The sequence below is a fragment of the Peromyscus leucopus genome, chromosome 3 (genome assembly GCF_004664715.2).
Source record: "Peromyscus leucopus breed LL Stock chromosome 3, UCI_PerLeu_2.1, whole genome shotgun sequence".
Lineage (NCBI taxonomy): Eukaryota > Metazoa > Chordata > Mammalia > Rodentia > Cricetidae > Peromyscus > Peromyscus leucopus.
In genome coordinates this window covers 38,041,323-38,056,659 of record NC_051065.1, presented here as the reverse complement: position 1 = coordinate 38,056,659, position 15,337 = coordinate 38,041,323, and the positions used below count along the sequence as shown (strand labels likewise).

General features: G+C 43.8%; 1 non-coding gene across 1 annotated transcript; it reads left to right on the top strand.

The window, feature by feature from the left end:
• The first annotated feature begins 14,497 nt into the window (after positions 1-14,497).
• LOC114707996 lies at positions 14,498-14,619 on the top strand. The gene has a single exon (XR_003736737.1). It is a non-coding gene; the product is annotated as a small nucleolar RNA SNORA40 (small nucleolar RNA).
• The last annotated feature ends 718 nt before the right edge of the window (positions 14,620-15,337 follow it).

The window sequence follows — 15,337 nt, the reverse complement described above, 5'->3', positions numbered from 1 at the left end:
CTTTATTCTCCCTTACCCTTATTCTACATTATTTTCTTCTTCCCCAGTTTATACAACCATGATGCACTTCTCTGTGGGCTGGGGAAAGGGGAAGAAAGACCGTGGGAAATAGACAGTAAGGTCTATGGGAAAGAGCGGAGCCTCAGCATCTCTTAGACAGCCCATAATGATGATTTTTACCAGTATGAACCTCTTCATTTTTCCTCTTGGAGAACCCAGTACAAATATAAAATCTATTGATTCCATACCAGGTTGAGAATGACACCAGTAGGTTTATTTCATTTTCAAGACAACCATGAGTGAACCACATTAAAGAATAATTAGATACAGCAATGACTCTCTGAAGCCTGAACAGAGACTCTAGCCACTAAACAACCTCCAGACCTGACTCATCAAGTCCATTTTACTAGCTGCCAAGACGTCATCTTCTCTTGGATGTCAAACCCAACTGGCCTCAGGTGAGCTCATTACCTTCCTCCACAAACTGGTTTCCCTTCTCATTTCCCTGTGTGAACCAGAATTACAATGATAATCCCAGCCAGCCAGGCTTTCAACCCACAGGCCACCTCCCACCTCTCTCTTTTCCCATCCCACAGTCCAGGGAAGAGGGAAGGAACTGGAATTTCTCTGCCCTACCCATTAACGTAGGCAAGGCTCTGACATCAGGGTTAGTTCAAGTCCTTGTGAGTCAGAATGCCTCATGGTGTTTGTTTAAAATGCAGACTTCCAGCAGAGCCTCAGCCTACTGATTCAAGGTTTGGTTGAGGAATCGGCATTTTTAAAATTAGATCTCCAGAGAACTTTTCAAACCACCTAAAAAGGATCAGTGCTAAGGAAATGACTCAGACAGTCCTGCTATGAAGGAGCAGGTGAGTAAGTCACCCAGGCTGAAGAAAGAGCAGTGGAGTCCCACACTGACGAGTTAAACTCAGGCAGACAATAGTGTAGACAGCATGTAAAGGTTCAATATGCTGAAATCACATTCAGATCTATTCATGAATAGCTTTTGCCAGAAAGGTCATGAAAGATCTTTTCCCCCAAAAGGAAAACCAACCAAAAAAAGTCCTGCGAGGGGCTAGTCTGAAAGAGAGGTAACCACTAAAGTAACCACTTGGCCTTCCAGAATTAGCACAGGTTGGTTGGCTCCAAATACCACTAGATTATAAAAAGACCGAAGAGACAATATGGAGACTGGAGAGAAGCTTAGAGGAATGAGTGCCTGCCAGCCAGAATGTGGTTGCCAGTGAAAGAAGCCATTCTAGCTACTGTGAACTCAGAGGTTTAATACAGATATCCTGACTTAGAGACATTTCAGCTTGAGATGGCTTAAGGATATTGCCTTTTCTTCAGCTTTACAATGATGTAAAAGCACCAATAGTCAATGTAATATTACTTCAGTTTGGGGATTTTCATCTGCCCCTGGCTAAAAGCATCATACAGACTGACATGATCCTCTGGTGTTGTGGTAGGCAGAAACGCACATCAACCATTGATCACAAGGATAACCAAAGGTACTTAGAGCCATGGTTATGTGACTGTGGCATTCAGTAGGTTAGGTGTACTAAATGCACTCTTGTCTTAATGATATTTCCAGCCTCATATTGGTTTATTGGGATGGAACCTAAGGATAAATCAGGGAGCATTTGTACAATTCAAAATGATTGGAAAGGCTAGGAAAATGAGCTCCAAAATTCTACAGATGATTGCTATAAGTACCAAGTTAGCTGTGGTCAGAACACAGAAATAGAAAAACTGGGGCCTAAGGAAATAACTAGTTCAAATGCTTCCATATTAGATCCATGCCAGCAAAATGAGTATCCCTGGGCCTCACACCAGCATGCAGCAGACCCTCAGGCTCTGCAACCATACTATTAAAATAAATAAACAGATAAACAAACAAACAAACAACCCAGGTTTCCATGTGCCTCCTACTGCCTTTGTCTCATTCCTGCTCAAGTGTCACATTTCCATCTGTTTGCAAAGGTTGTCTGCTCAGGCATGAGAAGCTGAAGTGTGCATGGAAGAGGAGTGCAGTTTGGGGGCCACACATCTGTCTCTTGGCTCATACTCAGCTGTTGGTGCTCTGCTGGAGTAAACATGCTCCCAGGCCAGGTATCCTGCCTAACTATCGCAAGTCAGCATTTAGCAGAATGTCAGGTGAACAGTGGGGAAAGGAAGGAAGGAGATGTTCAGAACGAGGCCAGGTCAAAGTCTGCTGGAAACTCAGTTTTAACAGCATTTAAAGCCTCAGAGGAAGAATCAAGAACACTCACTAATCCTCATTTGCTAGTACCTTTTGGGCTCTGCCTGTTTCTCTTCATTTCCATGCATGTGAAATTAATATGGTTCAAATTCTTCAGGTCTGGAAATTTTCAAATGTCTTCTGCCTGGTGTCCTAGCCATTTTCTCCCAATTCTTCCCTATTCTGGTCAATTCTATACACTGATTCCTGAACTAGATTTCCTAAAACAGTGGTTTTCAAACTTCTTGTTGCAACCACTTCCAAAAGAATTTTGTTTTGTAAAACTTAGAATCCTGTTGTAACTTACTAAGCTTGAAAAGAAAATTATGGGTGCAGGATCCCCCAAGACCAAGTTCTCAGTGTAGATATAATTCTGAACGGTTTTATTAAATAAGAAACACAAAGCCAAATGCAGAGTTAAAAGCCTGAGAGGTCAGAGCAGCAGCCAAGAGCTAAGACCAAGACCGCCTTCTTACCCCTCACTGTAGCTGTCGTCCTTCCCCTCAGAAAGAGACCTACTTCCTGTGTATCTGTCTTTTTATTGACTTTCTGTTCTGCCTTCTCATTGGTTCTAAACCCAACCACATGATCTCCTCATCACTGCCTGTCTATACAGACCTCCAGGTCTCTGTGGTTGGTATTGAGATTAAAGGCATGTGTCTCCATGCTGGCTGTATCCTTGAACGCACAGAGATCTGCCTGTCATGTGATCAGGATTAAGGGCGTGTGCCACCACCGCCGGACTTCTGCTAAATGGCTTGCTATTAGCTCTGACCCCCAGGCACTTTTATTTATTAACATACAAATAAAATCACATTTCAGCACAAATAAAATATCACCATATTCTCAGCACAAAGGATATTTATTTGCCCCAGAGGGACAGAGGGCAGAGAGTAAGAGACAAAAACAGGAGATCAAGGATGAGGGAGAAGGGGAAGGGAGCCAGGGAAAGGGAGCAGAGGTATTTGTCACAGAGGGACAGAGGACCGCCTCTGGATAGAGGGAGACAAATGTGGCAATACACAAATAGCGGTTTATAAAGGTAAAAGAGAAAAGTCCATGTTAGAATGAAGAGCTAAATTTTAACTGGGCATGTTAATTAGGTGAGCCAAAGGGGCTTCTGATTGCTTCAGTACTTTGATAGCTGGACCTTGGTATTCAGCCTCAGAAGAAGGAAGTGGACAATAAGGGCATAGAGCTTCATGGCTGGCTTTAGGACTGTAATCTAATGGCTTTTAGCAAGGCCGAGGGAGTGGGTGAGAAGAGCAAGGTCTGCCAGAGCCACGCTCCCCACACTCAAGCTTGTCAAAGTTCCTTCAAAGCTGACATTTAAATTTTTTTCAACCCAAGTTAATATACTGCAAATTTATACTGTAAATATCTTCATTTTAAAATAAAATATTGAGATGCTTTAAGAATTGATCTAATGGGCTTGGTGTGGTGGTGTATGCTTTAATCCCAGCACTCAAGAGGCAGAAGCAGGCTGTTCTCTGAGTTAGAGGCCAGCCTGACCTACACACCTAGTTCTAAGACAGTCAGGGCTACACAGAAAAACCCTGTCTCAAAAAACAAAAAGCAGGGGCTGAGAACCTAGATGCCCGTCAACTGAAGAATGAATTAAGAAAACATGGTACATATACACAATGGAGTATTACTCAGCAGTAAAAAACAATGATATCATGTAATTTGCAGTCAAATGGATGGAACTAGAAAATATCATCCTGAGTTAGGTAACCCAGACTCAGAAAGACAAATATGGTATGTACTCTCTCATAAGTGGATGCTAGATGTAAAGCAAAGGATAACCAGACAATAACCCACAGCTCCAGAGAAGCTAAGTAACAAGGAGGATCCAAAGAGGGAATGTATAGATCACCCTGAGAAGGGGAAATAGAGTAGATCTCCATGAGTAAACTGGGGATGGCAGTGTTTGGGGGCATGCAAAATGGAGGGTGGGAGATAGAGGGTGAGAACATGAGAAAATGAGATGGTCGAGCTGGAGTAGGGACGGAGTGGGGGAGCAGTGAGGGAGATACCATGATGGAGGGAGACATCATGGGGATAAGGAGAAACTGAGTGCTAGGGAAGTTCCCAGGAATCACAAGGATGACCCCAGCTTAGACTACTAGCAATAGTGGAGAGCGTGCCTGAACTGGCCTACCCCAGTGATCAGATTGGTGAACACCCTAATTGTCATCATAGAGCCTTCATCCAGTGTCTGGTGGAAGCAGATGCAGAGATCCAGATCCAAGTACCAGGCCAAGCTCTGGGAGTCCAGCTGAAGAGAGGGAAGAGGGATTTTATGAGCAAGAGGCATCAGGATCATGATGAAGAAACCTACAGAGATAACCAAACCAAACTAGTGGGAACTCATGAACTTTAGACCAACAGCTGTGGAGCCTTCATGGGACTGGACTAGGCCCTCTGCATGAGCGAGACAGTTGTGTAGCTTAAGGGGCCCCCTGACAGTAGGATGAGGATCCATCCCTGGTGCATGAGCTGGCTTATTGGAGCCCACTACCTACAGTGGGACACCTTGCACAGCCTTGATGCAGGGGTAGGGGCTTGGGCCTGCCTCTATTGAATGTACCAGGCTCTGTGGACTCCCCCCAAGAGACCTTGCCTTGTTGGAGGAAGGAATGGGGCATGGGTTGAGGGGGGAGAGGTGGGTTGAATAAGGAGAGGGGGATTTGTGATTGGTACATAAAATGAATTTTAAAATCCCTAATTAAAAAAAAAGCAGGGGCTGGAGAGATGGCTCAGTGGTTAAGAGCACTGGCTGCTTTTCTTGAGGACCCAGGTTCAATTCTCATCACCCACATGGCAGCTCACAACTGTCTATAACTTCTGATCCAGGGCATGCAACACCCTTACGCAGACATACATGCAGGCAAAACACCAATGTATGTAAAATACAAATAAATAAGCAAACAAAATACCAAAAAATTCCCAAATCTACCTAATGGATCTGATATCCCACCATTTGTTTTAATGCACGAACACGCTGCTCTTTAATGAGAGGACTCTCTCTCCTTCTTTCCTTCAACTCTACTCGGTTCTGCTTCCATCGAAGAGTTTGACTCTGTTCTATATTTTAATTCTCGACACTCTCTGTATCATCTTAAGTATCATAATAAAAGTTTATAAATTGAAATTATACCCTATCCAGTCCCTGTGACTGTAGATTTATGTTTAAAATGTATTCTATGAGCCTCGTGAGTTGTTACAGCACTAATCCCAGCACTTGGGACTAGGAATACAGAGGCTGGTGGATCTCTGTGAGCTTTGACGCCAGCCTGGTCTACATTGAGAGTCCATAACAGCCAGGGCTACATAAAAGTTATTCTAGGGTCTAATGAGGTGTGGCTCAGTGATTAAGTATAGTGCTTGTAGGACAAGTGTGAGAACCTGAGTTTGGATCCACAACACCCGTGTAGAAAACTGAGAAGTGGAGACAGGAGGACCACAGGGACTAGCTGGCCAGCCAGAGTCAGTGAGAGACACCCACCCCCTTCAGAAAATAAGGTGGAAAATGGTGGAAGGACTTCTGCTGTTGACCTCTGGTCTACTTGCACGCACACATACACACACACACACACACACACACACACACACACACACACACACACTTCTAAATGTAGTTACTTCAATTATTATTGGCATGCTACTGATAAAAACAACACAAATATATTCTATATTTTGGTAAGGAGTTATTAAACAGAAATGTCTCTATAAATGACCTGAATTTTGTGGTTTTGATAAAACCAGGCCAAGTATCTATAGATAATTTTATTGCTGTATTGAGACAAGTTCCAACCTCAGTCTTAAAGTTCTATCGTTTTCTGCTTAATTATTTATGTGAATACTGAGGGGAAACTGCTACACAAGCAGGAGGAAGTAGCAGCTACCCTCAAGTTTTTGTTCTGTCAGAATGATGCCAAAAGTCCTGGGAGAAATCATGTGATTTTTTTTTCTAGTTATCTATCAGTTAAACCAGGCATGGTCACACAAGGCTGTAAACTCAGCTCTCAGGAAGTGGAGGAAGGAGAAGCAGAAGTCCAAGGTTACCCTTGGCTAGAGAGTGAGCTCAAGGTCAGCCAGTCCTACATGAGACCTGTCTGAAACAAGCAAATATAACCTATTAGTTTACAGTCCATTTAAAAATGTCCTGCAACTTCATAGGAGAAACTAGAAATCCATCTGATCACAAAAGGATTTGCTGTTCATTTATTACTCACACAGTGTGACTTCCAGCCACTGTACTCTGTGTTTCATTATCCCAGGGGATTCCACAGAGCTTTCTGCCCATGGGAAACTGTAGACAGATTAGTGCAAGAAAGGCTCTCTTTAAACTATAACACAATGAGGGGGATGAGGAGGTGAAAGAAAGACGGAAACGTATCCTCAGCTCAGTCTTTTAGTGCTGCAGAGAAAATTTGAATATCCAGAACTCCATACCCTTAAAACATTTTTGTGGCCAGGCAGTGGTGCACTCCTTTAATCTCAGCACTCAGACCTCTGTGAGTTTGAGGCCAGCCTGGTCTATGGAGTGATTTCCAGGACAGCCGGAGCAATACACACAGAAACCCTGTCTCAAAAGATGAGCAAAACAAAAAGCAACAGCAGGGCCCTGGCAGCTGAAGTAATACATGTATATCACTAGTTTCTGTCATTCTACAAATGACAGGGATTCTGGTTGTATTTTTAAAATGGTAAGAGAGAGGCCTTGGTGAGTTGGAGTTGAGAGGCCCCATGGCGGGTGAGGGAGAGACATGTCATGTAGACAGCACTCATGTGGAGAGCTTTATTAGTGGGGGGGAGGGAGAGAGAAAGGGGGTGCAGAGCAGCCTTGTGTGGAGAGAGAGAAAAAGAGAGGGAAAGGAGGAAGAGAATGGATGGGGGCTGAGGAGAGAAGAAGAGAGAGAGGTGGGTGGGGCCCTGCCTTTTATGAGGGGACTTCCCACATGCTGCACTATGCAGATGGGCTACATAGGACGACGTTGTCAGGTCCCCAAAGGGCGGGTCTGAATGGTAACATTCCTCCCTTTTGTTTATTATGAAGAGGTGCATTATGGATAGCAAGTGGCGGGAAATAAGTGTGCTGAATTCTTGAGACTGCTTCCTGCTGCCTTAGGATGAAGTGGGGAGGGGGAAGTTAAGAGTTGGGGTCACACACAGTGGGAGGTGTGAGTGAAGAAGCATTCAGTTAGCTGTCGTCGTGGAGACCTCAGGCATCTGTTCCTTGAGGGAGCTGAGAAGGCAGGTTACTAGGAGAATAGATTGTTATCATCAGCCCCAAGAACAGGGCTAGCCATAGAAAGAGTGATAACTGCCTGAAAGAATGAAATGGAGAAGTGCCCTGGTTGTACAGAAGAGACAGGAGTGAATGAGTGAGACATGAGAGCAGTTATGCCCTTATTGGGACATTTGGAAAACCAGGTTCTAGTTGCTGGGTAGGTGCCCACTTGAGCCTGGAGAGGTGGTACCAGCAGTGAAGTCTCAGGAGCTTGGTGAGATGGCATGCCAAACTGAGGGATGATGTGTTCTTCAGGAGTACCTGAGCCATCACATCTGCTGTTTCTCTGGAGGTGGGAAATGCCTCTATCCATTAAGAAAAAGTGTCAACAAGTTAGGAGATAGCAGAGTTTTTACGAGTAGGCGTGTGGGTGAAGTTAGCCTGTCACTATTCACCCAGCTGGTGTCCTCAGAGCTGGTACAGGGCCTGGTGTATCTGGAAGGTCCTGTGGGTTTGCCTTGGCATGAATTTGGCAGAAGGGGTGGACCTGTGCAGGAATGGGCAGGTGTCTGTGAAACAACTAGATCAGATTTGTATCTTGGTGTCATAGCAAAAGGCTAGAAATTTAAGGACTCCTGAAACTGTTTGTAGTCAGTGCTCAGTCTATCAAAACTGCATTTATCAATGTTAGATCTTTACACCTCCAAAGTTACATCTGAAACCAGTTTATCCTCTACCATGAAGTCTGTAAATGAGGCACACCTGTCTGAACATTAACAGGAAACTTACTAATGAACTACCAAGGGGCTTGTAGCCTTGGGGTTTAGGGAAGAGTTGAAAAACTGGCAAATTTGTTAGTACCCTGGTCATCAAACACCATCAGATCTGAGAAGGATAAGTAAGTGAACAGAAGTGAGACAGCTTTCCTGTCTTCACATAAACAAACCTTAAAGCACCTTCTTTTTTATCTAATTCACCAGGAGATACAGGTGGTTGACCATTGAGGGCAGTCATTGCAAAATGAGTTATGTCTAGACTTAGTATTAGCTCTAGGAGAATGAGGCCTGTGGATTTTACACAGAGAACTGGGCAGCAGCTGGAGCCTTGGTTGCTGCTGTTGAACTGACAAAGCCTGGTCATCAAATGGCATCAGAGATCTGAGAAGGACAAATTTTACCTGAGTTAGTGATTGAAAGTGACAGAGACTTACCTGCTGGCTACCTAGACAGCCACCCCAGGGTCCTCCATGGTCATTGAGGGCAGAGGTCTCAGGGCAACAACATCAGTCTTCGGCTGCCAGTTCTAGGCCTGCCAGGCCTCAGAAGATCCGACAGTTGTGGGGTAGGAACTTGTCTAGGCAAAAGTGAGGCAATGGGTCCCCAGAGTCCTGTTGTCCGTGTTCTGAAGAAGGCCCTGGCAGCAGTCAAAGCAAAAGGCAGTAGTTGGGGTGGAAGGCAGTTTTTGCTCAGTGGCTGGTGCTGCCACTCTGGAACAAGTTCTGGGTGGAGGTTCTTCTGTGCCCATCCATCTTCTTTGGAGGAAATAGGGGTGCTTCCAGGAGTTGGCATGTCTACCACAAAAAGCTTTTTAATTAAACATTTTAAATGCCATTTTCTGCAGATCTCTGAGCATTTGAGGATTGTCTATCTGTTAGGTGTATCTGACTAGACAAACTGCTTGTTTGTAAGCAGAGACTAAGGGAGCACAGAGGCCAGCATTGCCCTGGACAAGCCATGGAGGCCTCTGTATGCATCAATATTCTGACCTGCCCTTTGAAATCCCGCCTCCCTTGGGGCCCGCTGGGCATCCTGACATAAAGGAAAAAACGCCCCCCTTTCCTCTCTCCCTCTTCTGCTCTCTTTTTCTCTACTCCTATGAGGTGTGCACACCTCTGCTTTCTCTCCCTTCTCTTTCTTCCCTGTCTCCCTTTCCATCTTTCTCTTCATCTCTCTATTATAATAAACTCTCCACGTGGATGCAGCGCCTGGGTGTGAATGACTTTCCTCATGCCGCTGCCCCTGTGGCATCTGCCCAGAAGGCTTTCCCTCAGGTGTGGGATACCGTGGCCTCCCAGCTGAGGGTTCCCCACTCATGCAAATTCATAACAGTATGGCTCTCTCAGGCTGCTGAGAGAGGAGAGCAAGCAGGACACGGATTGCTGACAGAAGCTGCAAATGTCCCATGAAAAGTCGGGATATGGGGTAAGCAATCCATGTGGACTGATATCTGAGTGGTACTGGGGCAAAGGCAGTTTTAGGTTTAAGTTTAGACACATTTTCTGTGAGTGAGGTAGAGAAATAAGATCCAAGGGCTGAACTCTAACATTTCAGAAATTCAGCGAGGACTGATTGAGAAGGCACAAGCTGCTAAGTGATTCATCAAACAGAGCAGGGGCCAGGGCATGTGGGTCCAGGACAAAGAAGCACAAGCTGTCGTCAAAAGGCAGGTGCTGAAGGTCTAAGCCCGAAGGCCTCGGGGGTCTGAGAGACAAAACAAGGCCTGGCTCATGGGCAATGCCATAGGTGGAGAAGGGCAGGGGGAGCTTACCAATCCTGTCGATGTAGGATGGAGGGGCCCAGCGATCCTTTAGTTGGTAAAGTGAAACTGTTGAAGGTTCCAGGGTCCCAGGGTTTCAGACAGCCAGGAGAGCCTGCCAAGTTTTAAGGCACTGCACCAAATGTTGTATTTTAAAAATGGTGGGAGAGAGACCTTGGTAGGTTGGAGTTGAGGGGCCCCATGGCGGGTGAGGGAGAGACATGTCATGTAGACAGCACTCATGTGGAGAGCTTTATTAGTGGGGGGGAGGGAGAGAGAAAGGGGTGCAGAGCAGCCTTGTGTGGAGAGAGAGAAAGGGTGGGGGAGAGAGTGGGCATAGGCTGAGGAGAGAAGAGAGAGAGGGTGGGCGGGACCGTCTTTTATGAGGGGACTTTGCAAATGGGTACAGGCTATTTAGGATTATGTTGTCAGAACCCTAGGTGGGCCAAGGTATTGCCTGCTTATTGGCCAGGTCCCCAAGGGGTGGGTCTGAATGGTAACAATTCTTATATTTAATATTTCTAAATTTTTACCCCAAAATGTAAGGCTTCTTTTTGCACAAGATGCTCTTTTGAAACAATAAATAGAGTTTTAAAGAAGATAGGTGGGTACAATGGTGACTTACTGTCTTTGGGCATGGCCAGACTTCTCCAAAGACTGGCTATCAGTCCAAAACATTGCCCCCAAACCCTCTTCCAAGGCTTCCAGGGCTTCTGGCATGGGGCAGAAATCTGTATGTTTAACTAGCACGCTGTGCAATTCAGATACAAGCAGCCTTAGGTCATGTTCTAGAAAGGTCACCAAAAGGGAAACCACCTTGAAAATACAAATTAATATCAATAGAGGTGATTTATAAATTGAAAAATAAAGAGCTAGGGGTGTGTGAATTAGCTGGTTTTGGAGCAAGGAAAACCACCATAGAGTGCACAAAAGATGAGCTCCACTGACTTGAACAGGAGAACCATCCAACGCCTGCGCAGTCGCCCCCAGGGAATGAATGTCTGAAGCCCTGAGGAGCTCACTCATGAGCTGCCCTGCACTCTCCAGTCAGGAACTCTCTGAATCATCTTGCTATTTTGGAAACAAACCAAACTAAATGCTTGAAAAGGACTGGAGACCTCCCGCTGTCTGAGGTATGAGTTCTTTACAGGCTAAACACTTTTTTCTAATGTTTGGCCTTTTAAGATAGGGTCTCACATAGCCCAGGTTGGTCTCCATCTTGTCCTGTAGTATGGGATGATCATGTATGCTGGATCCTTCTGTGTTTACTTCCCACGGCAGTCAGGATTACAGGCATGCAAAACCCCTCCTTGCTGGGCTAAACAATCTGAATGAAAGAAAAACAACTTCATGGTCCAAGAATGCCTGGAGTTAGTTTATTTTTCTCTCAGAGGATAGGCAATTGCTCTGTCACTGAGCTATGTCTCCAGCCCACCTGGAGTTCTTAAAAATCAAATTGAAAGGTGTAAAAAGGGTGAAATAAAAAAATTCCCCTCTGACACATCGTAATAGAGAGGAAAACACCTCTACATTTATATACATTTAGTAATAATCATTCATGAAGGCTTTATGCAGAGGCTATGTTGAAAACAATAAAGACACAGCTGAGATAGTGTTGCATTCTTTGTAGGAAGAGGTAGAATGTTTAATAGATACTCCTTTGTCAAATTTTGTAGCATGTTTAATGGCCTACTTAGTCACCTTTAAATTACTAAAGATTTATCTACATAAAACTAAGTATCAGAAGTCTTTATAGAAAGAGTAATGAGGTTTTTGTAGTGAACTTAGATTTCCCCAACCCAAAAAGGAAGTGATGAACCAGTGGTGTTAAGCTACAGTCTGTCATTGGGCCCTCAGCTGGAACTGATCTGAAAGCCTCCTTCTTGAAACTAGCTTGCGTAGTACCAAAAGGCACCACTCAAACTTCCAAAGGAGAGAAGCAACCAACAGTCCTATGCAGCTATGATGCCTGTGAACTACAACAATCTGCATGGCACAATATACCTGAGGGTAAAATAGTGGCACACATATCCTGTCTGTAACCAACAGCTCCATAATTGGACATAACACCTACTCAACAAGAGAAAAATCATGCTTGGTACCGGAAACCTAGCCAACTACCCAGGACTAGTGACATGCTAAGTCTTTGAGGATAACCCGTATCACCATCTTACCAAACCAGCATAATCCCTAACTACACTCTAAATATTTGCCCTTATACCCACAGATAAGTGTAGTCTGCACCTCTCATCAAGGAAACTTCTCTTTGCAACAAATGGAGACCGTTACAGAAAAACACAACCAATCAAAATGCAGAGTTGTAGAGCCTGGTCCCAGTAGATTTATCTACAGAATAATTCTTGCACACAAAACTCAAGGAACCTTGCAGAAAAGGGGACAGAATGATTTTAAGAACCAGAGGATCTGCAAATTTACAATGAAACTGTGTCTCCTTGTAATATCAGAAGCTACACCCCAAAAGTCTCACCAACATGACCACCTAGGTATGAGCTGAACAAGGACAGCGATAGACATGTAAAGTAGATGAAAGAGAGACCACAGAGTCTCTGTCCTACACAAATAACTACAGACATCTGAGGAGGGCTGAGAGTGGGAAAAATGGTTTCCCAGAGCACACCAACTGGGTACCAATGCCAAACTGTCAGCTCAAAAAACATACATACAAGTCACATTATACAAACGGATCAGGTTATATTTAGGAATATATATGTACAAACGCATACCTGTGTGTAACAGCAATTAATGAAAAAGTGGCCGTGAATTTGAAAGAGAGCAAGGAGAGGTATGTGGGAGGGTATTGAGGGAGAAAATGGAAGGGAGAAATGATGTAATTATTATAATCTCAAAAATAGAAGAAATATTTTTAAATGTAGTCTTTATATCCACGAAAACAATTATTTCTTTCCAAGCTTCAAGTACAAATTGAAGTGTAAATATAATGCAAACTTGCTTTACTTTTTATTGTTGAATATTTCAAACATATGCAAAAACAGCCTGGTATAATGAACCACATGTAACTACCAACATGTAAGTAAGATTATTTCATCTATATTCTCCAGACTACTCTCTCCTCTCCTCACTGGATGACTTTAAAAGAAATCTCATATAATTTTATCCTCATTATTACAGTACATAGCTCTTCAAAGAATGGCTTTTAAAAATCATAGTCAAAATGTCATTATCACACTAAAAAGTTAACAGTGTGACTTTGTTTTAAAGAAGAGGTTTCTCTGTGTAGCCCAGGCTAGAGTACATGGCTGTTCACAGGCATGCTCCCACTGCTAATCACTGAGTCCTGGCCTTCAGTGAGTGTAGTGAATCCTGCCTCCAAACACCTGGGCTCAATTGAGCCTTCTACCTCAGCCTCCCAGGCATAAAAAGCCACAGACATGTGGCGCAGCACGTGGTTTATTTTTAAATACATCAGCATTTGTATATCTGAAGGAGTATTCACTACAGATTTTTTTTTATTTTTAAAGATTTAGTTAATTTTATGTGCATAAGTGTTTGCCTCTGTGTATGTATATACATCATGTATGTGCCTGGTACCCAAGGAGGTCAGAAGAGGGCTTCAGGTCCCCTGGAACTAGAGTCATAGACGATTTGTGAACTACCATCGGGGCACTGGGAACCCAACACAGGTCCTCTGAAAGAGCAACAAGTGCACTGAGCTACTAACCCATCTTTCCAGCCCCCCAGGAATCATCCTAAAATCTGTCCACCAGCCTTGTCAAAATTCATCGCAGGATTACTCTTAGGACTTTAAGGCATCTCAAATCATGGCCTGCCCTCACTCTTCAAGGACAGATTTAGTTTGAAAACAGTCATAGAGACTTCAGGAGCGAACCTCAATGAACAGTGGGCGTGATCAGACAGGGCAGTACGGGTTCGTTTGGGGAATAACACACACAGAGGCACCAGCTGCATTCCTTCCACAAACCGGGTCATGCTCATAAAGGAGGTGAGAAGTTACCTACTCAGTGGCCGGAAACATCAGTGAGAGGAAGCTCTGTGGCCTGGCAGCTCAAGCAGGAGTGGAACTAAGAGGAGAATGTGAGAAGCAGATGAGATGGCCAACCGCAGACCGGAAGTTATGCTTAATCTCTGCTGTGAATTCCAGTGATTCCTCTAGCCACTTTAGAGATTATCTTACATTTCAGGCCTTCATGCTTTTGCAAACTATGTGCTCTGGAAGTAGAACGCCTACTCCCACTGGTTAAGACCCCTGAGAGAATCTCAACCATCCTTCAAGACCCTGAGCAAATTCCTCCACATTCCTCCACTCTGTTATAATCCATTATCAACTCCCAGTTACACTTTGTAGGTATCTGTTTTAATCTCTATGATGGTCCTTATATATGTGTATATGTGTATCCTCAAATAGACAGGTAGCTTAATTTTTGTATCTTTGGTACTAAAATAATGACTTACACAAGTAGGCCTTCAGAAATCCATGTGTTTAATGCACTTGTGTGTGTTTTTGCTTAACTGGATGAGGACTAAAAGTAGATGTAAAAGCTAAATCCTCTTTTGCATCTCAGAACTCATTGTTGAGTATGTTTTGATACAAATAAAAAGTGATAAAAGCTGGGGGTGTAACTCAATTGGTAGAATGCTTGTCCAGCATGCTCCAGGCCCTGGGCTCAAGTACCTCATTACCATACAACACAGAATGTTGTGCTGCACACCTGTAACCTTGGCTCTCAAGAGCTTGAGGCAGAAGGATCAGAAGTTCAAGATCATCTTTGGCTACATGAGACTCCTGTCTCAAAAAATAAAATAAAAAAGAATATAGAACCTTAAAGAACTTGTCTCACACAGCTTGAACCCTACAATGTCTTCACAATGCAGCAAAGTAGCTGTGGGCTCTAAGCACAGAAGGAACCCAGGCGGGAAGCCTGACGGCAGAGCAGCTCCTGCAAACACAATCCCTGCAAGTTCCCCGTCTTTGAAATAGAAAGTGATGGAACAGATTTGCTCAAGCAGATGTTGATTTATTTTCTTCTGATTTAAAGAAAAAGATGACTTTTCAAATCCATTTTTGGGGGTATCACAGTCATTTTACTTTTCTTTGCAGAACTAACTCTTGACAAATTAATGCATTAAGTATGAATTCAAACTGACTTTCAAGTTAGTTGTGTCCACATGCTTCTCAAAATAAATACTCTTTTGCAGAATACAAAGCAAAAAATGAATCATCTACTTAGAAGGAAATAGATGGCTGACTGTGGAGTTCATTGTTTTAACAGGACAGAAATGTGAAACGGTGAAGCAAGTAATTGATACAACCTCTTGGTGGAATG